Below are 14077 nucleotides of genomic sequence, written 5' to 3'. Positions count from 1 at the left end.
TGTGAGCAGGTTATTGTGACCACCAAGCACAACGATGACAATTTTATTTTTTATTCTGAAAAAATTTAAAATTGCTGCGCTACAATAGATGTTGAAATCAAACAAATCACTTCTTAAGAAAATCCTCAAAAGCTTCAGAACAATAAGAAGGCTATAACTAAGAATAATCCACATACTGTAGCTGGGACCACATCCGGATCTCCAGAATCTGGAAATAACAATAGTTCTAATTCAGACCTCATATTTCATGAAGATCAGAATGACAGAGATAATGGGATGGATGATTAAGATGATGTTTCAAACTATGATGATGATGACTATATGTTTTACGAAAAAGATGATAATGATGAATGTGATTACTTGAGTATGCAGGCACAATCTGATAATACTTATTTGCCTGCTGGTGTTGAGGTAATAGTTCCTTGGTAAAATGAACTTGCTTCCAGTTCAAACGTGCCATCCCAAGTTAGCTGTTCAAGTCATCTAGCAGGTGCTCAGACATCAACTCCCATAAATCCTAAACATGCAAGTAGTGGCTTTCTGCAGGTCCCTGCTTCAAGCAGTACTCTGGTGTCTAAAGGGTCAAATTCTCATGGAAAGGAAGAGACTTCTGAAGATGAAGATACCAATGACAACTGGCATTGGTTTCTTTCAGAACTAAAATCTGTTGTCTCCGGATCTTGTCCAATAAATTTTATTTCTGATTTCCAAAGAGGGATAAGAGAGTCTTTACAAAATGTCTTTGGTGAAGAGTGTTACCACGGTTTTTGTCTGCATCACCTTGTAGAGAAACTTAATAATGATTTAAAAGGGCAATTTTCGCATGAAGTGAGATGCCTTATGATCAAATATTTATATACTGCTGCTTGTGCCCCAAAACATAAGTCTTTTGACCACTGTGTTGAGAATATTAAAGCTATCTCACCTGAAGTTTACAATTGGGTCACTTGAAGTGAGCCCAAACATTGCAAATGCCTTTTTTTGTAAGGCAAAGTTGTAATGCCCTGCATTTTAGGCTACAATATAGACCATGATTTCGATGTGTTGTTAATTCCGAAGCCATAAAATCCTATGCCAATACGGCATGTTAATTATTTGTGTAAAATGTGAATCCATTCCTTGAATTTAGACCATAGAGGTCCTTCAACTTATGGACGAGTTGAAACTATTTCGATCGACTAAGTTTTAGTGGATGCTGTAAAGTATGTCAGCTTCCATCGACCATAACTCTTTGTATATGTCAAATTAGGAAGCCTACTATGTGTCCAATGATAGGTATTCGAGTTAGCTTTCCAACAATACCAATTTGGCTAAAATACGACACCCGACCAAGAAGTTATGGCCTTTCAAAGTGATATATGTTGCCTAACCAATCACCCATGGCCACTGGAAAGCATAGGCAATAGCCTAGACAGCGCCTATGTAAACATAAGCGATAGCTAGGCGGCACCTATGTAAACATAGGCAATGGGATGGACGACGCCTATGTAAAGAATTCTAGTGACTTAAACACTCCGTTTTGGGGACAAAGTGATCCTTTTCCACCCTTACTTAGCCCTAAAATACGAAATTCAGTTCCAAGGACCCCAAAATACATCTTCATTCATCAAAAGTGCTCAAAGATTCTCCTTAGGGTTTCAAAATAAAAACCTAAATAGTTTAAGATTCGACCGTAGGTTTTCAAAAATAATTACATATTTGTAATCACCAATCCGCAAGCTTCAAGAAACATCTATTATCCTTGGAAATAGAGGTACGTGGGGTTATCCTAAAATCTTATGGGTGTAGTTTTTATGAACATGCATGCTTTTAAATGGGGTTTTCAATCAAATGCTAATAACTTGCTTTCTATATGATTTCTAAGTCATTTTTCTTTATGTCATGGGAATTGTTTACCTATATACTTCAATGGTTGAAACCATGCATATGTGATTTGAGATTTTCCATGGAAGTTTGATAAATATGAATGATAAATTGCTTTTAAATTCCTATGATAATGTCTTGATACCCCATATCCTATTGTGATCAATAAAAGAGAGCATGAATTTGAAATAATTATTCTTCACCACTTGTAAATGATGAAGCACCTTGGTTTTTACATAATTATGCATATGTGGATGTGATATTGATGACTTGCAAGTCGGGTATGACGATACCCTACAGAACATGATATGTGATTGAATCAGATGAAATTTGAATGCATTGATTTTACATGAGAAAGGTGAATGCCCGAAGAAGGCGTTTGAGAGCAAGGTCTCATCACTGGAAAACGTGTTTGTCGACACGGAATATTGGTACCAGGCTAAGTGATCTTGTGTACTTGACTTCATGTCATTCCCAAATTGGGACTATAGGTAAGAGCCCGGGCTAAGTGATCTTGGGCACTACCAGTGGGTCAAGACACCATGCTTTGTGGTCTTGAGTGTCTCTCCCTCACTTATACTCTAATCTTGGTGGCAACCGAGGTTAGACAGTTGGTGTAAATTATGTAGGGTATTCCACCTAGCTCAGTTGCATTTCATTGATTGTTGAGAAAACTATTGCATCACACCCATGTGTTTTCAAATGATTGATAAGAAATTGCTTTATAATGGCTCTCAACTATATATTATAAAAATATTATATTTTGTTTTGATATCTCTGCATGCCAGTACTTTTGTGCTGACCCCCTCCCCTCTCCAACCTCTCAGGTTCAGAGGCCCAGTGTAGGGGTCAAGAGAATCAGTAGATCATTCAGACAGAGTTGCAGAGACAAGTGGTGAGCCTTCTATGTTTCGAAAGGTCTTATGTCCTGCAGTCCTTTTATCTTATATTCAGTTTTGGGATCTACTGGGGGCTTGTCCCAGTTTATATACGGTTACTTGACTCAGTCTTTTGTTAGAGATTTTCGCAGATAGTTGTTTAGAGGTTGATTGATGTTGGGGGAAACTTTATTTCCCCATTATTGTTTCTTTTCATATTTATGACCATGTTTCCGAATTATTGTGTTTCTTCCGCATTACTTTGATTATATGAATTAGGTGCATGATTACCAGATAGATAGGGGTATTTCGGGCCTTCATAGTTTGAAATGCTCGTCACGGTTAGGCCCTGATTTGGGTTGTGATAAACTTGGTATCAAAGCACGGTTCATGGTCCCAGGGTATCTGTGAAATCGTGTCGGGTAGAGTCCTGTTTATAGGTATGTAGTGTGCCACACTTATAAGTAGGGGGCTACTAGGCGTTTTGGAAATGTTTCCCTTCTTTGTGATTTAGTTCTTGCTTTAGAGTCTGAACTATCCCTTAATCAATGATCACTTGTGTTTCAGAAACACAGTTATGCCTCCACGTCGTATCATCGATCAAAATGCTCAGTGAGATGACTTCTCATAGATCCAAAGCTCTAGGTACACAGTCTCAGGGTAGTGTGGCCCAGCAGCATCGTACTAATCTATGGTACGAGGTTTGCAGAAGGAATCATCTAGGAAAGTGCTGGTTTGAGAGGAGAAACTGCTATACTTGTGGCAAAGCGGGTCACCTTCAGAGAGATTGTTCTTTTGCTGGAGGAAATGCAGGGGGGGGAGGGCTAAGTCCCAAGTCGTCTCCATAGCTCCTCTTCCTAAGGGTGCCCTTTCAGCTGCTGGGTATGGTCGCAACTGGTTATATTCTTTGACTAACCGCCAGGAGGTGGAAGCTTCACCAGATGTTGTCACCGGTATGTTACGAATCTTTTCTTGTGATGTTTATGTATTGCTTGATCCTGGGTCTACTTTATCTTATGTGACCCCTTATGTGGCTGTTGGTTTCGGGTTTGAGCCCGAAGTTATTGTAGAACCCTTCTCTATTTCTACTCTTGTAGGTGACTCTGTTGTTGCTAGAAGAGTGTATAGAAATTGTGTCGTGTCTATTTATAGTAGGGAAACTGTGGCAGACCTTATAGAACTGGATATTATAGATTTTAATGCCATCCTTGGGATGGACTAGCTCCATTCGTGTTATGCCACCCTTGATTGCAGAACCCGAAAGGTCACTTTTTATTTCCCGAATGAGACACCAATTGTATAGGCAGGGAGTTCTGTGGAACCTAGAGGTCACTTTATCTCTTATCTTAGAGCTCAAAAGCTTATCTCCAAAGGTTTTATGTATCATCTAATCCGAGTAAAAGATTTAAAATTTGAAAACCTTCCTCTACAGTTAGTCCCTGTAGTGAATGAATTCCCAAAAGTCTTTCCCGAAGATCTCCCAGGGATACCCCCTGATAGGGAGATAGATTTTGGCATTGATGTGTTGCCAGACACTTGTCCTATTTCTATTCCGCCATATAGAATGGCTCCCGCCGAACTAAAGGAGTTAAAAGAACAGCTTACAGACCTCTTAGACAAAGGTTTTATTCCTTCTAGTATTTCCCCATGGGGTGCACCCGTGCTCTTCGTGCGAAAGAAGGATGGGTCCCTTCGGATGTGCATAGACTACCGTCAGTTGAATAAGGTCACGATTAAAAATAAATATCCTTTTCTTAGGATTGATGACCTTTTTGACCAGCTTTAGGGTGCCAAGTGTTTTTCAAAAATAGACCTTCATTCGGGTTATCATCAGTTGAAAGTTAGGGAGTCAGACATACCCAAGACAGCCTTCCGAACCCGATATGGTCACTACGAATTTCTAGTCATGTCCTTCGAGTTGACTAATGCCCCTGCAACCTTCATGGATCTTATGAATAGAGTGTTCTGTCAGTTTCTTGACTTGTTCGTCATTGTATTTATTGATGATATTCTGATCTATTCTAAGAGTAAAGAGGATCACACCAATCACCTCCGAATTATTCGTCAGACCCTTAAGGATCATCAGCTGTATGCCAAATTTTCTAAATGTGAATTCTTGTTAGACGTTATTCCGTTCCTGGGGAATATTGCGTCCAGTGATGGGATAAGAGTGGATCCCTAGAAAGTTGAAGCAGTGGGAAAATGGCCCAGACCCACAACTCCAATCGATATTTGGAGCTTCTTAGGTTTGGCGGGGTATTACAGAAGGTTCGTAGAGAGTTTTTATTCCATAGCTGCTTCGCCTACTAAACTGACTCAAAAAAAAGATGAAGTTTGTGTATTCTGACTTGTGTGAAAAGAGTTTTGAGAAGTTGAATGACAGGCTGACTACTGCTCCTGTTTTGACCCTTCTCGAGGGTGTAGATAATTTTATGGTTTATTATGATGCATCCCGTGTGGGACTTGGTTGTGTATTGATGCAGCGTGGTAAGGTAACAGGTTATGCATCTAGGCAGTTAAAGGTGCATGAGTGCAATTACCCCACCCATGACTTGGAGTTAGCAGCCGTGGTGTTGCACTTAGAATCTGGAGGCACTATCTCTATGGAGTGCATGTTGATATTTATACTGACCATAAGAGTTTGCAGTATGTTTTTTCATAGAAAGAATTGAAGCTCAGGCAGAGGCGTTGGATGGAGCTTTTGAAAGACTATGATATAAGTCTGCATTACCATCCGGGCAAGGCAAATATTGTAGCCGACGCCCTCAGCAGGTTGTCTATGGGCAGCCTTTCTCATGTAGAAGAAAGAAAGAAAGAGATGGTGAAGAATATTCACCGCCTTGCAAATCTGGGAGTGTGACTCTTAGATTCCAAAGATGGAGGGGTGATTGTTCATGAGTTAGCTAAGTCATCCCTTTGTGCTGAAGTTAAAGAGAAGCATGTTGAAGACCCCATCTTGATGCAAATCAAGAAAGATATGGGTCAACAAAAGGTTATGTCATTTGAAATTGGTGGTGATGGTATTCTGAGATTTCAGGGTAGGTTGTGTGTTTCGAATGTTGATGGGCTATGGGAAAGAATCCTTAATGAGGCGCATACTTCGAGGTATGTCATTCACCCAGGCTCTACTAAGATGTACCATGATCTGAAAACCTTGTATTGGTGGAATAACATGAAATGTGATGTAGCTGATTTTGTGTCCAAGTGTTTGAACTATCAACAAGAGAAGGTAGAACACATAAGGCCAGGTGGTACTTCCCAAGAGATAGCCCTGCCTTTATGGAAGTGAGAGATGACAAACATGGACTTCATTACAGGACTTCCGAGATCCCGAAACCAGTATGATTCTGTATGGGTGATTGTAGATCGGTTGACAAAGTCAGCCCACTTTTTGCCTGTGAGGACTAATTATTTGGGAGAGGTTTATGCTAAGATTTACATTGAGGAGATAGTTCATTGCATGGGGCACCAGTGTCCATTATATCCGATAGAGGTACGCAATTTTCATCTCAGTTCTGGAGATTTTTTCAGAAGGGTTTAGGTGCACAAGTGAATTTGAGCACAGCTTTCCACCCTCAGACGGATGGGCAAGATGAGCGTACCATTCAGACCCTTGAAGATATGTTGAGGGCGTGCATCATTAATTTCAAAGGTAGTTGGGTAGATCACCTGCCACTGGTTGAATTTGCTTACAATAATAGTTACCATGCCAGCATCAAGATGTCTCCTTTTGAGGCTTTGTATGGGAGAAGATGTAGGTATCTGATAGGATGGTATAAAGTGGGTGAGACTCAGTTGTATGAGCCTGATCTTGTTCATTAGGCGATGGAGAAAGTGAAGATCATTATAGAATGACTTAAGACTGCTCAGAATCATCAAAAGTCCTATACCGATGTTCGGAGAAGAGAACTAAAGTTTGAAGTTAGTGATTGGGTGTTTCTCAAGGTTTCTCCTATGAAGGGATTTATGCGATTTGGAAAAAGGGGTAAATTGAGCCCTCGCTATGTTTTCCATATCAGATTCTGAAAAAGATTGGTACAGTTGCATATGAGCTAGAATTGCCTACAAGTTTGGGTTCTGTTCATCCGGTATTCCATGTATCTATGTTGACGAAATGCATTGGAGATCATTCTATGGTATTGGCAGTAGAGGGTATCAAAGTGACAGACTCCTTGTCTTACGAAGAAGAGCCCGTTGAAATTTTAGATCACCAAGTTTGAAAGCTGAGGAGCAAAGAGATAGCCTCTGTAAAGGTACTGTGGAGGAATTAGAAAGTCGAATAAGCAACTTAGGAGTCAGAAAATGACATGAGAATTAGATATCCCAATTTGTTTGCTTCGATGAAGGAGGAGATAGAAGGTACTATTCCTATCTTATCTTTCCTAGTCCTTTATTATACTTGAAATCATGTCTGTCTGTGTCCCGCATCATCATTCGGGGACGAATGATCCTAAGGGGGGATAATGTAACACCCCGCATTTTGGGCTACAATATAGACCATGATTTCGATGCGTTATTAATCCTGAAGCCATAAAATCTTATGCCAATACGGCATGTTAATTATTTGTGTAGCATGTGAATCCATTCAATCTTGAATTTAGACCATAGAGGTCCTTCAACTTATGGATGAGTTGAAACTATTTCGAATGACTAAGTTTTAGTGGACGTTGTAAAGTGTGTCAGCTTCCATTGACCATAACTCTCTGTATATGTCGAATTAGGAAGCCTACTATGTGTCAAATGATAGGTATTCGATTTAGCTTTCCAATGATACCAATTTGGCTAAAATCCGACACCCGACCAAGAAGTTATGGCCTTTCAAAGTGATATGCGCCTCCTAACCAATCGCCCATAGCCACTGGAAAGCATAGGCAATAGCCTAGGCGGCGCCAATGTAAACATAGGCGATAGCCTAGGCAACGCCTATGTAAACATAGGCGATAGCCTAGGTGGCGCCTATGTGAACATAGGCAATGGGATGGGCGACGCCTATGTAAAGAATTCTAGTGACTTAAACACTCCGTTTTGGGGATAAAGTGGTCCTTTTCCACCCTTACTTAGCCCTTAAACACGAAATTCAGTTCCAAGGAACCCAAAATACATCTTCATTAATCAAAAGTGCTCAAAGATTCTCCTTAGGGTTTCAAAATAAAAACCTAAATAGTTCAAGATTCGACAATAGGTTTTCAAAGATAATTACATATTTGGAATCACCAATTCGCAAGCTTCAAGAAACATCTATTATCCTTGGAAATAGAGGTACGTGGGGTTATCCTAAAATCTCATGGGTGTAGTTTTTATGAACATGCATGCTTTTAAATGGGGTTTTTCAATCAAATGCTAATAATTTGCTTTCAATACGATTTATAAGTCATTTTTCTTTATGTCATGGCAATTATTTACCTATATACTTCAATGGTTGAAACCATGCATATGTGATTTGAGATTTTCCATGGAAGTTTGATAAATATGAATGATAAATTGCTTTCAAATTCCCATGATAATGTCTTGATACCCCATATCACATTGTGACCAACAAAAGAGAGCATGAATTTGAAATAATTATTGTTCACCACTTGTAAATGATGAAACACCTTGGTTTTTACATAATTATGCATATGTGGATGTGATATTGATGACTTGCAAGTCGGGTATGACGATACCCTACAGAACATGATATGTGATTGAATCAGATGAAATTTGAATGCATTGATTTTACATGAGAAAGGTGGATGCCCGAAGAAGGCGTTTGAGAGCAAGGTCTCATCACTGGAAAACGTGTTTGTCGACACGAAATATTGGTACCAGGCTAAGTGATCTTGTGTACTTGACTTCATGTCATTCCCAAATTGGGACTATAGGTAAAAGCCCGGGCTAAGTGATCTTGGGAACTACCAGTGGGTCGAGACACCATGCTTTGTGGTCTTGAGTGTCTCTCCCTCACTTATACTCTAATCTTGGTGGCAACCGAGGTTAGACAGTTGGTGTAAATTATGTAGGGTATTCCACCTAGCTCAGTTGCATTTCATTGATTGTTGAGAAAACTATTGCATTGCACCCATGTGTTTTCAAATGATTGATAAGAAATTTCTTTATAATGGCTCTCAACTATATATTATAAAAATATTATATTTTGTTTTGATATCTCTGCATGCCAGTACTTTTGTGCTGACCCCCTCCCCTCTCCAACCTCTCAGGTTCAGAGGCCCAGTGTAGGGGTCAAGAGAATCAGTAGATCATTCAGACAGAGTTGCAGAGACAAGTGGTGAGCCTTCTATGTTTCGAAAGGTCTTATGTCCTGCAGTCCTTTTATCTTATATTCAGTTTTGGGATCTACTGGGGGGCTTATCCCAGTTTATATACGGTTACTTGACTCAGTCATTTGTTAGAGATTTTCGCAGATAGTTGTTTAGAGGTTGATTGATGTTGGGGGAAACTTTATTTCCCCATTATTGTTTCTTTTCATATTTATGACCATGTTTCCAAATTATTGTGTTTCTTCCGCATTACTTTGATCACATGAATTAGGTGCATGATTACCAGATAGATAGGGGTATTTTGGGCCTCCATGGTTCGAAATGCTCATCACGGCCAGGCCCTGGTTCAGGTAGTGACAAAGGTATGACCACTTGACATCCAATTTTGGGTAGCCTTTCTATGATTGGGTTGCGAAGGTAAATGAGCTGCCAATAACTCAAATGGTTGATGTATTATGTGGTAAAATAATGGAATTGATCTATACTAGGTGTGTTGAATCCAGTCAGTGGTTTACTACGTTGACACCTTTGATGGTACAAAAACTTCAAAGTGAAACATCAAGAGCGAGGTCACTTCACCGTTTACCCTCATATGGCAGCAGATATGAAGTGCTCTATACGGTTGATGCCATTGATGAATACGTTGTGGGACAGCTGAAAGAATATGATGGTAAGAAACTAAACTCTACCACCAAAGAGGGATGGAAGCTTGCTGATATATTTACCAAAGCTCTTTCGAAAATCAGATTTGAAACTCTTCGTGAACAACTTGGAGTTACCAGCAAACATCTCAAGGAGGAGTGTTGAAGTATTGAGTTATATGCTGTTATTTTTTTTTTTTAGTTTAGTAATTTTATTTCTGAAATTCAGTTATTTAAGTTGATATAGAATAGGATTTATTAGTATCCTAGTTGAAGTTAGAATAGGATTTGATTAGTTTCCTAGTTAGAAATAGAATAAGAGTCTTTTGTCTATTTATATTCTCAGATGTGAATGAATAAACAAGAAGAATATTTTTTTATCCTCAAACGTTTTCTTCTTCTCTGTGTTCTGTAGAACAACAACCAGGTTGGGGTCACTTGTCGCTATCACTGTTAACTATTAAAGCAGGCGCAAAGTACAAAAGTAGGTGAAAAAGCTACTACCACCTTTTTGTTTCAACCAATGAGATACCTCCTAGGTTTTCTTGTGTCACACACATATATTGATTATCTTCTCCAACAAGAAAACACTTTCACATACTCACAACAAAATATCTCTCTGAAGCTGTGAATCAAAGACTCCTTTTGCAACATGGAACTGATACCTCATCAAGTTGTGTTTTATTTTCTTGTTGTATTTAAGTCTTTGTAATATGTTCTTAAATGTTTCCCTAGTGTTGCTTATGATTGTTAGTAGGTGGTGTGGTGTAAACCTCTTCTTTTTGTAATCATCTAGAGTTAAGTGATTTTCAAGTTAGAGTTAGCTTGGGTTTCTAGTTAGAGTTAGCTGGTGTGTGGGTGCAGTAGAGTTGTATTTTTCTTTGTAATAGAGTTATTACTAGGAGACTAAGAATTAAGCATTTAATCCTGGAGTTTGGATTCTGTATTCAATAAGTTGCTTGGATATAGTGGAACTTAGAAATCCTGGAGGCATGTCGTGGTTTTTCTCCCTCCAGCAAGGAGTTTCCATGTAAAATTGTTGTGTCTGCTATTTACTTTCTCTATGTATTGTGATTTCATCTGGTGGAAACAGGTTCTAGAGTTGAGGAGCAACGCAGTACAACTCTTCAGGGTTTTCCATGGAAGGATCCATGTCAAATAGCTCAGTTCTTTTTTCCTTGTGAAACAAGGGAGGGAGACGGCTTACCTAGAAATTGCCTGTGGATTCTTGAAAAAGAACCTTATGGTTGCTGCATTCCTTGTTATTAGCTGTCAATTTCACATGGATCTTTACTAACTTACGGCTAGAGATTAGTCGAAGCCATGGTTTCGAAATGCTCATGAATTTCAAGGGAGACTTCGGGGACACCTTTAAGAGGATCTCCATGATGACTTTTCTAGCAAGAACGGACATTATGAAAGGACTGTTTCTGTTTGACGTTTGGGCAAGAGATGTTATGTCACTACTTATTCCGTCAATATGATCTAGGTGGCAAAGCTGATTAATTAAAGTAGTAGCATGGAATGAGAAGGAACATTCGATTTGAAATCAAACAGTCAGGAACGTGCATGTACAAACAGAGGAGAAGAAGAAGATTATTTTAAAAGCAAAGTTCGTAAGAGTCATACAAGTCACTAGAATGAGAAGTTTACCAAACAGAGGAAGAAAGAACCACAAATGCCTAATTCTCACAGATTAGTCAGTCTGGAATAATGTATGGTAGTTAAAACACTATTGTTGGGAACATAGCTTCACACACATAAGTCACCAACTTTGGATAGTTCACTTAGAAAGTGTTAACATAAAACTATTTGCATTATCAAACCTCATAAACTATCCTAAAATCAAACCTGCTTTACCTTGCTCGTAACAACAAATGAACGTCATGTAACAGAAAATTCAAGTATGGATCGATTCTTGCGTATAACTCAAAACAACCAGACACCAAACTTTCATAGGATTGTCATACTTAACCCCCACCTAAAGAAACTGGAGAGAAAAAATATGCAATAATGCAAAAATCATGGAACAAAGTATAATGTAACTGAAACACAAGTTTAAACCATGAAGAAACAGACAAGTTGCTCTCCTACATTGGGACCAGGTCCCAAACAGACGTATGCAACAAGAAACTTAATAATAAAACATGTAAAATAAATAAACAAGGAACACAACAATTTTACGTGGAAACTCCTTGCTCAAGGGAGAAAAACCACTACCTGCCTCAAGGATTTCCAAAGCTCCAGTAATATTCAAACAATCTTGAATACAGATTCCATGACTTGAAGGATTAAAACTCCTAATCCTTCTTCACCTTGTAATAACTCTATTACAATGAGAATAGTGCAATAACTCTACTGCACAATGACCCAACTACCTCTAACTGAATCAACAAGTTAACCCTAACTTCTATATCACCTAACTCCTGATGACACGCTTGACAATAAGAACTAGAACAAAACACCTACTAATAATGGACAATAGCAGTAGGCAACGTTTGCAACCACAAAACAAAGACTCAATTATAACAAGAACATGAAACACAAAATATGAGCAAGCAGGTCCCTTGTTGCGAGTGAGGCTTTGATTCCAAGAGCTTCAAGAGATTTTTGTTGTGACAATATAGAAGCTTAGGTTTTCTTGTTGTTAAAGATGAGCATATATATGAGACAAGAAAACATAGGATGAATCTCATTGGTTGAGACAAAAAGTGCAGCAGGCTTCCCACCAACTTTTCTACAGATTTGTACTATTGTCCAGCTATACCGCTTACCACTGAAAGTGGCGTGAATGCAATCAACCAGGTCCCTAAGTAGTTGTAGTTTTGTCATCACAAGATTCTCCGGAATCAGGTCCCAAAGGAATGTTTTTCAATCATCAAAACTAAGGACTTAACAAATCATAAATTTGAAAAAAGTCAACAGAAAATAAAAACTTATAGAGAAAGGGGGGAAATTAATGAAGTAGAAGGGGAATAGAAAACGGAAGAAACAAAAATAGGAATTTATAGAGAAAGGGAAACACCTGATAGATATTCTCTTTATGATATCCTATAAGAGAAGATCAATATTTATATCTTTCTTTGGTTATATCAATCCTCAATCTGGAAACACTTGATATCTCGGATTAGACGAAAAAACCTTGTTTCAAACTATGGATCTAATGTGAATCCAAACATACTCTTTAAATTTCCAAATATCAGTATATCAAGAATAATTCACCAAATGTATGGCTTCAGCACTAATACAGTTCACAATGCATGGGTATGATATCGGCGAAATAACACAAGCAACTTGAACGAAGCATCGTAATTCTCGGTGGTCTTCATTAGCTTCTTCACAGTTACTGAACATATGAATGAATCTAATTATATTTTCTGTAAGTTAGGCCAAATGCTAGATTACTGGAAGATCTAATAATACTCTTTCACCCTGAAAAGCGAGGGAAGAATCCACAAGGTTTCCTCCATTCTTTGTGCACAAGTTGGAATCAATTATATGAATCCACGAAATCTATTTTTCCATATGGACCTGTTTCATTCAGATACTCAACAGTATTAGGTTCTCTTCAAATTCTACAGACATTCAAAAATCTAATTATACACACAAAAAAAAGAAGGTTTACACCAAACGAAGTTCTTAATGCAACTGTTATCGGGATTCTGGTTTATAGCAAAGGAATGTAAATTGGTAACAAGATAGAGCTACAAGTCTTAACACTAAGTACAACAGATACCATATAGAACGTAAAACATATCATTGTTCAACTTTGGTAAGGAAGAAAGATCGGCAATGTATCAAAAAACAGAAATGTCAAGGCTTCATCGTTTCAATCCATGCAGTCAGCAAGTACAGATTAGTATTCAGTATCGGTTTCTACTTCTTGAAATTCAATTGTAGAAAACAAGTTAAGATCCATCTGAAAAAAATTTCACACATAACTAGTAAAAATAGTGTAGAACACGGTAAATTTCATCCATGTTCACTTTACTTTGTATCTATTACACAAGTCACTTTTCTTTCATTCATTTCATTTATGGTCACTTAACTTTATATCACTTTTCTTTCATTTATAGTCATTTAACTTTACTCCGACCATCACAAAAGTCACTATGATCGGATTTTACAATCGTTTCATCGAAAAAATGATGTGACAACCTTAATTAGTTTTTAATTTTAGTTTAAGTGAATATATTATATATTACTCATACCTTGACCTTTTTTATATGTGCACAACCTAATTTTCCTTATGAATTATTTAATGAAAGAATACCAATTTTTTAATAGATTAGATTACCAAATGAAGACTATTTACATAAAAAAAATTGATTGATATTTTTATGAAACATTTCATAATATTGCATTCATCTGCCAAAAAGGTACATTGAAAAAGAGTGATAAACAAGATAAATTCTTCAAAACACATAAAATAGAAATA

The 14077-nt window shown here is 38.0% G+C and overlaps 1 pseudogene; it reads right to left on the bottom strand.

Annotated features, from left to right (window-relative positions):
• LOC107846601 overlaps window positions 1-11053 on the bottom strand; it is a 28276-nt pseudogene extending 17223 nt beyond the window's left edge.
• Window positions 11054-14077: the final 3024 nt, after the last annotated feature.

This window comes from Capsicum annuum, chromosome 11, assembly GCF_002878395.1.
Source record: "Capsicum annuum cultivar UCD-10X-F1 chromosome 11, UCD10Xv1.1, whole genome shotgun sequence".
Classification (NCBI taxonomy): Eukaryota; Viridiplantae; Streptophyta; class Magnoliopsida; order Solanales; family Solanaceae; genus Capsicum; species Capsicum annuum.
Note: the sequence above shows the minus strand (reverse complement) of the source record. Positions and strands in the feature narration are given on the sequence as shown.